The sequence below is a fragment of the Bactrocera dorsalis genome, unplaced genomic scaffold, assembly GCF_023373825.1.
Source record: "Bactrocera dorsalis isolate Fly_Bdor unplaced genomic scaffold, ASM2337382v1 BdCtg041, whole genome shotgun sequence".
Classification (NCBI taxonomy): Eukaryota; Metazoa; Arthropoda; class Insecta; order Diptera; family Tephritidae; genus Bactrocera; species Bactrocera dorsalis.
In genome coordinates this window covers 79,183-93,764 of record NW_026038092.1, presented here as the reverse complement: position 1 = coordinate 93,764, position 14,582 = coordinate 79,183, and the positions used below count along the sequence as shown (strand labels likewise).

Here is a 14,582-nt window from a genome sequence, read left to right as displayed (position 1 = left end):
AAATCATTTATGCAAGGCATTTTATTGAGATGTTTGTTTATTGATAAAGCGCAAACGCTGAAGATCTTCCGGTCTGTTACAAGTTGATAGAATTTAGAGAATACGTCGACTAGAGAATGATCGAGTCAATTTATAGCAGAATTATAGTAAAATAAGTGTCTGTATATATATATATGTATGTAATATGTGTGTCCCAGGCGAGCAGGTCGACGTGCACGAACAGAGAAGTTTCTACAGTTTCTGAGGATATCACGCAACATTGTGCTGTTGTACGGCGTAAAAACCCAGATTTTCTTCACGTTTGACTCCGGGTAAACGTTTTTGATTTCCCGAAGGCCACGCACATATTTCTTTAGTAATAGACTTTGCAAAAAATATGATTTTTAAAATGCACAAATTTTCCCCTTTGAAAATATTCCCAAAATTTCCCGGACAGGTTTAACCAGTGAATTTGGGAATTCCGAAGAAATATGCCTGGAAAAAAATGTTTTTTCCTATTCATTTGGAAAACTAGACTGGCGAAATTACGGGGAGAACAGGTTATGGAATCAGTGAGAAATTTCCCAAATTTTCTTGATGAAATTACCAGAACTATTAGAATTTATAAAGATGTTGTTTTGAACAATCCCAGAATTTTGGTTTTTGAACAGTGATGCTTTAACGACGATGTTGAAATATTTCAAGTTTTTAAGTAGATATATTGTACTTAGACAAACCCAAAATAACAACAAACTCCGACCAAAAAAACAGCCCTATGCGATCATATCGAGTTTCAGAACACCTGCATTTGAATTGGGCTCTCCACCGATGTCTAAAATCTAAAACAATAAATTTATTATAATGGAACTAGGACCAAAAGAGAAAAATTGACTATATTGATTTAGTCTGTAGCTAACTAAGCAGCGTCTCTCAGCTTATTTGAATTGTGAGGGCTTACTTAGCATTTTCTTTATTTATTTCAAAGTAATTTCAAGGTGTCACATGAATATATTTGTAAATATTTATTATTAGCGACAAACGGAAATCGAAATATCAAATAGTTCCCTAAAGCAACGACTACCTCTAGCAGGAGTCCCTTTGTTCCCCAAGCTCCATTGTCTAATCCACATTTACGCCATTGATTTCATTGTAACACAAAAGCCTTTGCATGTTCCGACCAACATGCATCATTGCCACAATTTACGAATCTCTAAGGTGAACTCTGTTAGAGCAGAGTGGCAGAGCAGAAAATGCTGAAACCATCGAAGCGTGTAGCTGAATAAATCGTCTTATCAGCAAGGACATGTTTCATGCATTACTTAGTTAGTGAGTGAGAGTTTATATGTATGTGTGGACCACACGTAACTCTTCGAGGCACTCAAGTGCCGCAAGCTACGAGTGCCCAGAATATGGTTAGGTTGATAAGCGCCGGCATACATTAGTGCGAATGTGCAAAGTGAGTATTAAGCCATGTTTGCATACATATTTCATTCAAAGAATGATGACATCGGTGTTACCGTTACAGCACAGGAATGCACATTTATATAGAAATTCGTATAATTAATGAGCTCTGCTGGGGCAAACAGAACTACTTTCAAATGCATATCTAAAGTGACATTCATAACATATTTAAACGGCGCGTTCAGCGTTTCTAAGCTGCGGCTGTTAACCCACTTCCACTTGCTTTTAATACAAATTTATAGCGTGCGGTCCAGATATGAGGTAAGAAACAGAGCACAAAAGCTCTTTTCATGTTTCTTGGCTTTTCAGCTGGGATTTAATTTGAAGTGCACAATGCGCCAGTTTGCCTAAGCATTTGCATTACTCAATCACAATCTCTGCAGCTGTCAATGAATCCATCTAATATCTTATCTATCCCATTCTGCTTTCACATTTACAGATTGCTCTGCCAGGAGATTAACCACGATGATTCATTCAATCTCGAATACCGTGGCCCAGTCGTGATGAAAGGTAAACCGACACCGATGGATTGTTGGTTCCTAACACGCAACACTTCGGCGACAGCAACACGCGTTAGCGTTACCGACTCTCCATTGCCACCGAGCACACCACCACCATCATCATCATCGACGGCAACAAACTCGAAAACCAATAACAACAACGCAGCAGAGACCGTCTGCAGCATAAGCGAATCATCTGCCGCAACCGTGGCAGCAGCTACGCAGCCATTATGCGCAGCAGATGATGGTGCTGCAACTAGTCAAGCACCTTTGGCAACGGCACACACAAACACTTTCTCACCCACATCGCCGGTCTCATCATCCTCCTCCTCGGCCGTTACCGTGGCAAGTGGCGGCGTCGCATCCGCCGGAACAGACGCCAACACTGATGTGCCAGCAGCTGCGCCAGCTGCTGAATTGACATAGGAAATGTGCAACGACTCGTCATGCTGCTGCTGAAACATACTTTAAGTACGGAGTGGGGGAAAAGAGAGTGAAAATGCGGCCAGCACATGAAGTGAGTGCGGTACAGATTAGATTGGATTGGTTTGAATTACATCGGTTTAGATTGCAATGCTGTTGGCGCATGAAGGGAGTAGAGCACTGAATATCCACAGCACATAACAGGTAATTTATGTTAATGCCTCCACTTGTCACCTAACAGCTAAACATATCAGTGCTCTGATGAGTACAAAGTCAAACCAGATATGTATTAGTATTAAAATATCTTACCAAAATCAACTCTCTCATTAGCTTCACCTGTATCGTTGTAGGTTGATAGGCACTGTAAAAACAAATAAAAATGCAACTAAAATTTGATTTTTTGGCAGACAAATTTTCCACTTTGTAGGCTTGAAAAAAGAATAAAAATCCTTCATACAATGACTAGATAATGTTATTTCAGAGATATGTGCAAAATTTGAACGAAACCATCTTCACAGACTTATAAAATAGAGTTTTGAAAGAAACGATCTAACCTAAGGAACGCAGAACTGACGTGCTTTACTGGGCGGAACTTTCGTAGGGTCTATTCTTAACATTTTACTCGGATCGATTTGATATTTTAGCAAAATTAAGAATATATCCAGAAAAATCAAAAGCACTTAATCCTTAAATTATTTTCACAAATTATAGTAATCAAATAAATTATGTTTTAAGAAAAGTCTTCGGGAGTACATCCTGTTCTCAATAATAATGTAACTACCGGAAAATGTTGTAAAAATTCTACCGATGCCGATGCAGTCTCCACAACACAAATGTCGCTCAATCTCATCGAATGCATTGAAAATTAATTACATTGGACTCTCATCCTCAAATGTGTTTAACAATAATGGTCACAGTGTATGTATGTATATAAATCCGTTAGCAAATCAAATAAAGAAAAGAGCAAAAGATAACTTAATGAAATCATAGCAAGTACAAAGAGCCTCATCAATCATAGGGATTATGCCCGCAGGAGGGATAATATAAAAATAACAGCGAACCACAAAAGGAACATAAAAACGACTGTCATCAAACCGAAAAAAGCTGAAACAGAACAAAGTAAAACCATTGCAGTAGTTGAACAAAAGCGAACTTAATGAAAAGGCTAAGCACAACTTAGAACATTAGCATAGCCGCTGTATTTTTTAATTAAAATCACACCGTGACCGAATGCCTAAAGGATGCAAAGACATATTTTTGCAGTTTCTTTTGCATTGTCACACCATATTTAATGGGTTTCCTGATTATAGATGAATCAAAGAAAATACTTAGAATATTATCCACCCACAACCCTTATTATAATAATAAAAACCAACAAAAAATTAATTGAGTTCAGGCAAGATAGTATTCGAATTCTCGAACAAGTGGTCTAAGGAGTATCTTCAGTCCAAGTTTTTTTTTTTTTTTTTCAGATTTAACATTGTGATAATGACTCAACTTTCTTTTATTGACTATAAAACCTTAACTGGCCCACCGAAATAAGAGCGATGAGCGACGCATTTTTTACCGATCTGTTGTAGTTTGCCGCTTCCGCTTTTATTTTAGAATGGCATATTATCCATCCATCCGTTAAGTGCTGCTAGTTTGTTTTAACAACTCGTATAGTTTGTTCGATTCGCTCCTCTCCAATGCTTGAATCGAAGAGAACTATTATAAATCAAGTAAGACAATCCCACGACAGCCGGTTCTACGCACCGGAATTGACTCGGATTTTATCCGACCAAGGGCTGTTATTTCGGCGATCTAAAGAAAAAACAAATCAAGTAAGAAGAGATTCACAGTAGTAAAACTAATAATATAATTGAAATAGAACATGGTAACATTGAAAATAATGCTTACTTATAAAAAATATAACTGTCTTCCATACACCAAGCGTTGGGTAGTCGAAAAAGTTTTTTTCATATTTTGTCAATAGATGTCGTTGCAGTCGTATATATGTATGTATGTATTTATATCTCCAGTGCTACCAACCACATTGTATCATGCCATACAGTGTTATACTATGTTCAGACTGACACTTAATCACACGATTTCGGCCGTTGAATGGATTTTCCTACTAATCTTAAAAATTTATCAAGATTTCGCCATACAAAAATGACAGTTCCAAATCACTTCATTGAAATGATTTGAAACTGATCCACGCTAAATCTGTCCGTGCGACTCTGATTTTGCGCAATCTATTTGTCAGCACTGGAAATCTGTTACATTATCACAGCTGATTTAGTCACTACAAAGGGAAAAAAATGTAAACAAACAAAATTTTTTTAAAGCAATGAATCTAATTTCACCTGAAAATCGACTTAACAAATGAAAAAATGCATCCATTATTTCTATTATATGGAAAATATTAAAAAAAGACGGTTTTTATTTGAAAATACTATATGACAATCTTTCCTTTTCATAAATATTAAGCTATGTGAATTCGTGAATGACGGTAACAGCTGTTTTTTGATCTTTCTAAAGGCAGTGAGAACACTGTTGGGTTATGAAATGCTTAAATGTAATCTAATCTTGTAAATTTTCGGTCTGAACATGGTATTAGAAAACTGAGATTTTAAGCTTCATTTAACCGGGGGAAGTTGAGACAAAGTTACAGCTGTTCAAAAATTAGTGAAAGTAATGAAGAAATTCGCTTTAATTGAATTTTATAGAAAAGGGAAGAATGCCAAGCAAGCCACCAATGGAATTTGTGAAGTTTAGGGAGAAGATCAGTTCGTGTAGCACAACAATGGTTCGCTAGCTTCTGTTATGGAAATTTCGATTTACACTGATGGAATAATGTCTCTAATGGAAAAATGGCAAAAATGTTTATTATTATTAGTATAAATTAAAAAAAAATAAGTTGAAGTTTGATTAGAAATACGAAAAGACTTTTTCGACTGCCCAACATACCAGATGCCCAAACAAACGGGCAGCACTTATAGTGCAACACTGCGCTTTCTGTCCTCCGATGTATGCGAAATAATGCTATGAAACTTGCTAAGTGAAGAAATCTTTTTTACGTTAAAAACATTGTTATAGTTTGCTATAAATAATTATCATTGATTTTAAGCCATATGTTTTAAAAGTACAAGAAAAAAAGAAAATTGTAATTTATTTTGTCATTTGAACTATTCACAATGGTAATTCTGGCATAAAATATGATAGCACTGAAGAAGTAGTTGTACCACTTTAATGAGACATACTCGAACTCTCCTGCTTCAATTCAACGCTACAACTTTGTTGTTGCTTTCACATGTAAATTTTACTGTAAAAATTTAAAATGATGTGTGCACATTGTGGCCTGATTTTGGGAAACTACTGGAAGTATAAATATGAACCTCTGTTATATGGACAAATCTAAAACTCACAGTGAACATAGTGAGGACAAAGAGAGAAAAGCTATTATTCCTTAATATTCATTATCTTCTGCAATGAAATTTTTTTGAAACTAAATATGTTCCACCATATTTTATCAAAGTAACATCCCCTGAATAATAATTTAAACCATACCTAAGCATCCCAAACAATAGTTCGTTTATTTTATAGAAACATTTATTAACTATCTTTTCAAATAATGCATACACCTACCGTATATAATTCTATTTGTCTCTAATAATTATATTTCGAGAGAAGAATCACTTCGAATATCTCCACAGCTTGCTTCACTCAAGCTGAAATCCCAAAAATATCATACCTAAGCATGTATAGTATGTACACAATTATAGATTTTACGTAAATAATCAAAACTCATATTTTTACTGTAATTTTTTTTATTAATTTGTAGAACAAAAACGGGTTATGCACACCAAATGGGTCCTGATCCACCAGAAAACTCAAAGCTTTCATCCGAATCGAACTGCTTCAATTGAGAATATTCCGATAATTGAGTCTCTCGTTTCGCTTTCGACGTGGGTCTAGCTTTTGCATAAGGAATCTGCGTTCTTCTGTTAACAATGTTTTCTGTTTTCCTATTATAAGCGTGTTCATCTACGTCTGAACAGTCAGACAAGCATGTCAATGTTTCATCCGAACTTGTCGACAAATCTGTGTGGTTCTGATCGTCGTACAGCCGAGTGCAATCATAATCTAGAAAATCATATTCCGTTTGCCAGCTATTACAAATAGCGGTTGATTGGTTTACGTCAGAGCCAAATTTGGATTTAAGTTCTTCGAAATATTGACGGATTTGTTCCCGAGATCCTCTTTGTGCCTGACGCAGGCTTCTTTTCCATTTACGTGGCATTGCATAGCTATCTGAATCATAACAAATCGTCCAGATTTGTCTATGAGATAGACTGGATTCTACCTTATAAGGTACTCTAACTTCCTCGAAGTGAACTTTGTCCCTCCACTGCTTCTTTTGTCTGTGCCTAAGGGCTACTTTGTCGGAGCGGTGTGAATCAGAATACGTGGAAGTGTTGCTGGCTTCTCTTGACTTAGCGGCGATCCTTCGTCGTTGTATTACATCGAACTTCTTCTTGTACTTTTCTTCTCCATTAAATCCGTTGAAAAGCAAAACATCTCTAGGCATTTCTGTCGAGGTTTTCATCTGATGCCGTGGATTATTTTGGCTATTCTCACTTATTAAATCAGCGTTTTCGTTGAAGCTGGAAGATATATCTGCTTGATACTGCTCATCTGATTCCTCATCGAAATTTAAACTACCGCTCCAAACACTTGATTCTGACAATGGACTGTCGAGTGTTGTGTTTCTAAAGGCACATTGTAGTTTATCACATTCACGTTCAAATGATAGCTTTCTTCCAAGCCGTAAATTTTGAGATGAATTTGAATAATCCGAATCGTATTGGTTAGCCCATTTGTAATATTCATTAGTTTTACCAAATTCATTAGCCTCGAAGAAGCTTTCATTAAAGTTTTTCGACAAGTCATTTCCGATACACTCAATCTGTGGTGTAGTGACAATGTGATCGAAACTTTGGTTCCATTCAAAACCTTCCCATGAATACCAGTCCACAATTTTGCCAAGCTCCATGTCAAAATTGGAGTTATACAAAGGCTTTTCGTTGTCAATAGATTGAATAGATGCTCTCACTTCCTCTTCCAAAGCCGTAACTCGCAACTCTGTTTCATAATTCTGCAAATAATCATCGAGTTCACCGAAGTCGTATTGTATCAAATGACTTCTAATAAACTCTCTATAGCTCACAGTGTTTTGTACATATTCTGAGTATGCTTCTGGATTTTCATCACTGTAGGCTGTATGCCCGACGGACGGTTCTCGAGCGTTTAACTGGTGTAGTTCATCTGTTACGGATTCACTTCTCGAATACATTTTCTGTTTGGGTGTGGATATTCTTAATTTCACAAAATGATTTATCAACGACTCACAGTCTGATTCCGGCTCCAGGTCCTTTTCTGATTTATTATCAAGAGTTATTTGAGCACTTGTTGTTTCTTCGATTGCAACTTGTGTACTAAAAGCCTGAAGCTGCTCTATTAGTCTCTCAGCGTCGGTTTTCCTCTGCTTAAACATAATCTCTGTGTAATAGTTGAAACAAATATTACATGAACACGCATTCTCAACGCAGATCTCTTCCTCACTATCATCTTCGTAGGGATTTTCGGCCGCACCTCCTCTACCATTGTTGAGATAGAATAGGTACTTAAGATAATCTCCTCTTTCAATGCACATTCTTGCTTCTGTATCGCTGCTAGTTGATTGCGTGTAGAGATGAAGTGTGAAACTTGGAAACGCCGGAAAGTATTATATTTATTGCGGGCTCTAATATATATCGCTGTAGCATTTATTTTCTAATGACGACAACTCGTCGACCGTGAAGGTTTTTATACTTTTTGCGAGACCCAGCGAAAAAACAGAAGAATGCGAACGAAAGACGCATTTAAAACGTCCTTGAAAAACTTTATATTCGAAAAAACAGGTAAAAAATAAAAAGGGGGCGAACACAAAAGAGATTAAAGCATTTCATTATTCCAAGAAAAAACCCTTTACTTTTTGTGTTATTGCATAACACAATTTTTGAACCTTTACCTGTCCTTTATATACAGGTACCTCTTATTATATATAAAGCTGTGCACTGAGAACCGGTAATACCTGTATTATGTAAGGTTCTAGCGTTGCGTATCAATTTATGGTTATAAGAAATGTCTAGATCTAGATAGATGATTCGAGATGTTATATAAAAGTAATACGAGCAAAATATGAAAGTTTTAAAGAAGACAATATTTTAATTAATCTATTTTCAAAGAGGATTAGCACAAAGTGGCATTTATGAGTTCCAGAGCACATACAAGAAGCAGCTTTTGAACTGACAAAATATGAACGTTTTTGAAACTCCAATATTTTCGATTTCGTGGTTTCGACTTTGCCACATTTGCGAAGATTGGTATTATTATAGAAACTCTAAGCCAGAACAATAAAAACATTTTATGAAATCCTTAAAGCTCTTGAAGCTTATGAGGGAATCTTTCTTTCATATTAACTATAAACAGAAAATTATTACAAAACCTTATTTTTTATACTCACATACAACATGTTGCTACAAATTTGTGTTTTAAGTTACGTTCTCTCGCCATCAGTCAAGTTCAAGACACGAAACGAAATGTTTTTTTTCTAAAAGCAAATATACAATGCAATTCAGAGAGTACAGAAGAAGAAGAAGAAAAGACGTGAATACTGTTGTAGCTGGAAACTGTTTGCATACAAGACGAGCCAAAAACAGGATTGTGTAGCTTGAAGATACCCAAACATCAGCCAAAACTGCTGATGACATTTGATGGAGGTGGAGACCACTTGCCCCCACACATATCAGCGGCACATTCAGCACAGCGAATGGGTGCGATGTTCGGCCAAATCTGCTGATGACAGTTAATGATAATAAAAATCGTTAACGCTTGGTTTGACAAAAAACTGAGATAAACCGAAAGAAAAGGAAATAGATGCGGAAACTGGCGATTATCTGGACTACTAAGCTGCGCTGCCACACAGTGCTGAAAATGACAAAGCCTTGTGGTTACATTTGTTATTGTAATTTATGATAACGATTTTTTCCATCCAACAAGTTGAAGATGTCATTGAGGTTGCTGAGATGACGTATGACCTGCATGGAATGCGATGAGCTTTTAGAGTGTGAGTGGAGGTGCCGTCAACCCCACCCACCGCATAATTGTGAATGGTGGTCCGTATGGTCATTAGCTTCACCCAGTCATACATCGTAATGTGTATTATGAGAGCAGCATACAAATTAGTTGACTGGATTTGCCCAAAAGGCAGAAATGTCAGTCCGTCACATATTCAGTGGAGCAAAATTCTTCTATATGCTGCTCTTGCCTTCGTAATCCCTTTAATGCACTGCATGAACATTTAAAATAAAGAAAAACATAGAATTTGTATTTCAGTGCATATTTTAATATAAGCTCCTCTCCTATTGAAGGAGGAGGATCGCACTATTCGTTAACCACCTTCAGAAGTATTGTTTGGCTTTTAAGCTCAGTTATTTCAAGCATTGAAGCTCTAATACCTTAAGATGTTGAGATATACATTTCAAAGGTTTCCATGGCACCAATTTAAGATGAGAACCGAATTTAAATTTCGAAGTATATTTCGTAATTCAGAAACTCTTTAATTTTTTAAAGTTAACAATAAATCCAATACAAGTTAACAAATTCATGCACTATATATATGATCTAATATAAAAACAAATAAGGGAGGACTAAGTTCGGGAGTAACCGAACATTTATACTCTGACAAATTGCAAGAATAAAAGCAAAGAAAATACATTCAGGTGTTGGAAAAACTTATTTTAAACTACAGAAAGTATTGCCATGATTTCTTCCATTTTAGGGGATACACTTTAAGAGGATAACCAGTTATTAGATTTCTTACAGTATTAGAGTATGTGCTTAGACCATGTATTATATAATAAGGTACAACTTATTGCTTATATTCAATAATAGGCGATAGATAGTTGGCATACTAATGGATGCTTCTGTCTTTGATTTAATCCTAACAGCACACTAGCAAGTATCTGCCCCCCTTAGGAATTTTGCTATCCAGCTGTTGTTGCAGGCTCACCTTGTGCCCGAAATTTGTGTGCAAACTTTTCTATTTCGAAAAGTTATTAGTAAGCATCTAGCTTTTTTGGTTGCACTTACGTAATACACATGAAGTTTCCGGGTACATACTTTGCGATGCGCTGAATTTGGCGTTCTCCTCAAATTTGATTTTCTTACACAGGTGCCTTCTGCATGTGGATGTGGAACTTGTCTCAGCTGCTTAGAAAATCAAGTTTCGGCTTTGCAAAAGTTTGATTGATGGTTTGATAATTTTAAGCTGTCCTTATTCCCACCTATGACAACCTCTACACGCTCACGCCCGTTTTGGTTTTGGTTTTGGTTTTATTTTGGGTGAACATAAGGTTTTGCATCAACATTTCTAATTTATGCATTTCTTCACGGTTAGTTGATCGGCTTTTATTTATTTTTGCTCCTGGTTACACATATATTAAATCACATACCTTATGTAAATATAGTTACCATTTGTGTGCGGGCAAAATGAAAGAGGTCTTGTCTTTTAACAAGATGTGTTTAAGTTTTTATTTTATTTCTGTATGAAACTTGGAGATATAAAGGCGAATGTAATTTTTAATATCAACCAAAGCTATTTAGGAGGTTACATGGGCAGGAGAAATCCTTACAGGATAATCTAAAGTGAAAAAATTCGAGTTTTACCAAAACCTTAACTTAGAACTTGGACAAAGGAAAAAAAACTGCGAATTGGATTTTTGGCTGACATTTTTACAAAAAAATTTAAATTTCGTGACATTGTTTTTTAAAAAATTGTAATCGAAAAGAATCCATCGCCCAAGTCTTTAAGAACTGTACCTCAAAGACCAGTGTAAAATTACATGAAGATAGGTTTGAGTAGTTCTGCAGAAATCTAGCCAACCATCTTCCAAAATACAGTTTCGAGAAAAACGCGCTTAAAGACGGCTAGCCTTGAGTGCACAAGTTCCCAAGGCCGTATCTCCGAAACTATTACTCGGATCAACTTGCAAATGTGGGACAATATTCTAGAGCAGTTGTAGAATTTAATAACACAATAAAAAAAATCGATTTTTTTAACCCCGAAAACCCATATAACCCCTTAAACATAAAAAGCCTTTATCCTTCTAGTCTAATGTTGTACTCTTCTTAGAGATTAAGTTCAACAATGCATTTGTGTATTCATATGCAAATATTTTGAGTTCAAACTCGTGTTCCGACTGTTGCTATCAAGATAATTTTTACTTTTTGCTTCATGTTCGATAATACCGGCATTTCGAATACGAAATATGAAAGTGTCACAAATTTGTTTCCTCTAGAGTCTATACTGTAGACAGATGTATTTTATTGGCATAGAATCTCTGGTGAAATGCCTTTACCGGATCATAACCCAAAGGGAATTATACTTTTTATGTATTCTTCAAAATTGTGTAGTCAAGGATATGTTTGGTATAGAAACTCATAACGGAGAAATTTTGAAAGGTTGGGTTCCTAATAGAGTTTATTTCTAATATTAGTTGGAAGAGCTAATAAGTAATTATTTGCCTATAGCTTCAGTACAAATAATAAGTAAACAATAAGAGAAATGAAGCCTGCAACCACACAAGAAACGAACTTCAGTCGCCTGAACTTCGCTCGAAGATTTTGTATATGAAAGAATTGAAGTGTTATTTCTATTATTAACTTTTAACCAAATTATCAATGTTGTTTTACAACATTAGTCTTTATGTACTATAGTTTATATATATTCAATTCAATTTTTATTGGTTCTTTCCTTTTTTTTACAGACGTCGTGGATGCAACCTTACACTTTTCCACCTTACAACTCTCTCATCTTACTCTGGTACTTTAGGTTCAAATCGCCGCACATGTGAGCTACCAGAAGGAAAACCATAGATTACTTCTAAGGTTATTTCTAAAAAGAGTAAATAAGTTAAACAGTTCCCTTACGTTTATTCAATAGTTACACATTTATATACGCGAACCTAGCATAATGTACTGTTATTGTAAACACTTGCAACCAACTGCCTTCTAAAGTGAGTTCAGGAGAAAATAAAAGCACATTTTTATGTATAGATGAGTCATTAGTATTATTTGTTACATAAATTAATAGTCAACTTTGTTAATCCCATGAGACATTCTTTTGAAATTGCCTCCTCTCATGAATTGTCCTCATGTTTCTTTGTCTAAACACAACGGGTATGATATCTGTTCCAAAAGGTTTCTTCATAACAAAGAGCTAACCAGCACAAAGGATATTTAAATCGCATAAATAGTAGATTTGAAGAGTCTTTAACTAACATGTAGTTCTAAGCAAATTCAGTAGATAAACTATAAGCCAAGAAACACTCATATATACATACATATGTATATGATATGTAGATAATTGTAAACCTTTTCCAAACGCAATCTATTAAAGCAAATATTCTAATAAACTAAAAATTGCTCGATGAAGAAGAAGCTAAAAAAAAAAAATAAATAAAAGTATTAAAATTAAAATGTTTATTATAATAGAAAACTCTCACAAACACAAACCCGCTTGAGAACGCTAAAGCACACCAACAACTTACGTATTCGTTATTAGGCACGTAAAGCGAGCGTGAGCCATGGAGTACACAAGGTGTTACAATACGTATTTGTTTAAGATAACTGAAATAAATATATTGCAACTGAAAACCTGCACATATTGCGAATAGAAAGTTCCGGCTTGTGTGTACACGCGGGAGTTAGGAAGTAAATACTTAGTTCTAGGCAACTTAAGCAATTCTACTAGCTTATATTGATCGTTTGGCGCACACACACACTTGGACATAGGTGGGAAAATTTGAAAATGAATGTGTAAAATGTTTTAGGCTATTTAAATGTACACAACTGCTAACTTATATACTATATATGTACGTACATACATACTTATGTACAAGCGTATGACATAATTCTTTAATAAAGAAATATAAGGAAGTTTGTCAACTGATGAAAATAGCTTTATAGATATTTAAGCTGTCACTTAAACACTCACACAGATACTCGAACTTAGCTCCCCCACACACACACACACACACAATATACAATGTATGTATGCAGTTACATACAAATATTTAACAATAAACTCTATGTAAGCATGGCAAATATAATCTTAACGAAGGCCGCATATTTAAGTCAGTTTCATTCTTAAATAATTTCCGTGCTACAATTATTACAACAACTTTCAAAACATTTTCTTGGAAATTTCTGATGTTTTCTCCCATTATATTTTCCGCGCTGTTATAAGCTTTTAAGAAACCCGCAGTAATGTTGATTTAGAGACTCGGACGATAGAGGGAAATAGTTGCTTTGGCACTTTGTTAAAAAAAAACTTCAGTAATAAGGATCAATTCAGCTGTGGTAACGAGTATGCTTGGACCACTCAACCTCATTAAGTTAAAGAGAAATGGTTTTGCTCAAAATGCATTTTCGATCAAGCAGTTATTATACTATTTATTAACTCTATCCACATTCTTAATATATTCGGGTAACCCCAAAAGTGTCGAACTCGCATTGCATCCGCAAGCCGCAGCTGCCGTTGAGTGTTAACACAACTCTTTGCTTAAAATAATTATTCTCTCACGCAGCGGCAAATTATATGTAACTCATTTTGCCCTCTCCTAATTGTTGAGGGAACTTTCTAAGCGTTTCATTTAAGTTTTTGATAAGTTTGTCGCAGTCTTAATTGCTTAGAGCTTTCCGCTTGTCTACACTCCGAGTCCTGCTTCCCACTGAACTGCTGCTGAAAACTTTCGTGTTATTTCAACAATTGCAAATGCCAGGCACAACACAAAAACTGGAAAATATGAATTTTAAATATTACCAACTAAGTGTATTGAATTTACAGTAGTTACATAAACATGGCAAACAAGAAAAAAAATAAAGTTTCAACTCTAGGGAATGAATATTGTAAGAGCAGAATTGCAGCTGAGAATGTATAAATAAGGAATTATTGTAAATGAAAAATGTAATAAACTTTATTCTTGAGAAAACAAAACTCCAATAAAAATAATATAAACAAATAAAGGGCAAAATTCACCAAAAACACAGGAAAATTGTGCTTTTGAAATTCCAGTGATCCACATGTCAGCTAAGAAAGATGTGTCCCAAATAACATGGCCTCAGTACAAC

At 35.4% G+C, this 14,582-nt stretch overlaps 1 long non-coding RNA gene across 1 annotated transcript; it reads left to right on the top strand.

Moving 5' to 3' along the window:
* Positions 1-875: 875 nt before the first annotated feature.
* On the top strand, positions 876-14,506 carry LOC125780021 (uncharacterized). The gene is made up of 2 exons (XR_007423515.1): positions 876-2,567; positions 12,218-14,506. It is a non-coding gene; the product is annotated as an uncharacterized LOC125780021 (long non-coding RNA).
* Positions 14,507-14,582: the final 76 nt, after the last annotated feature.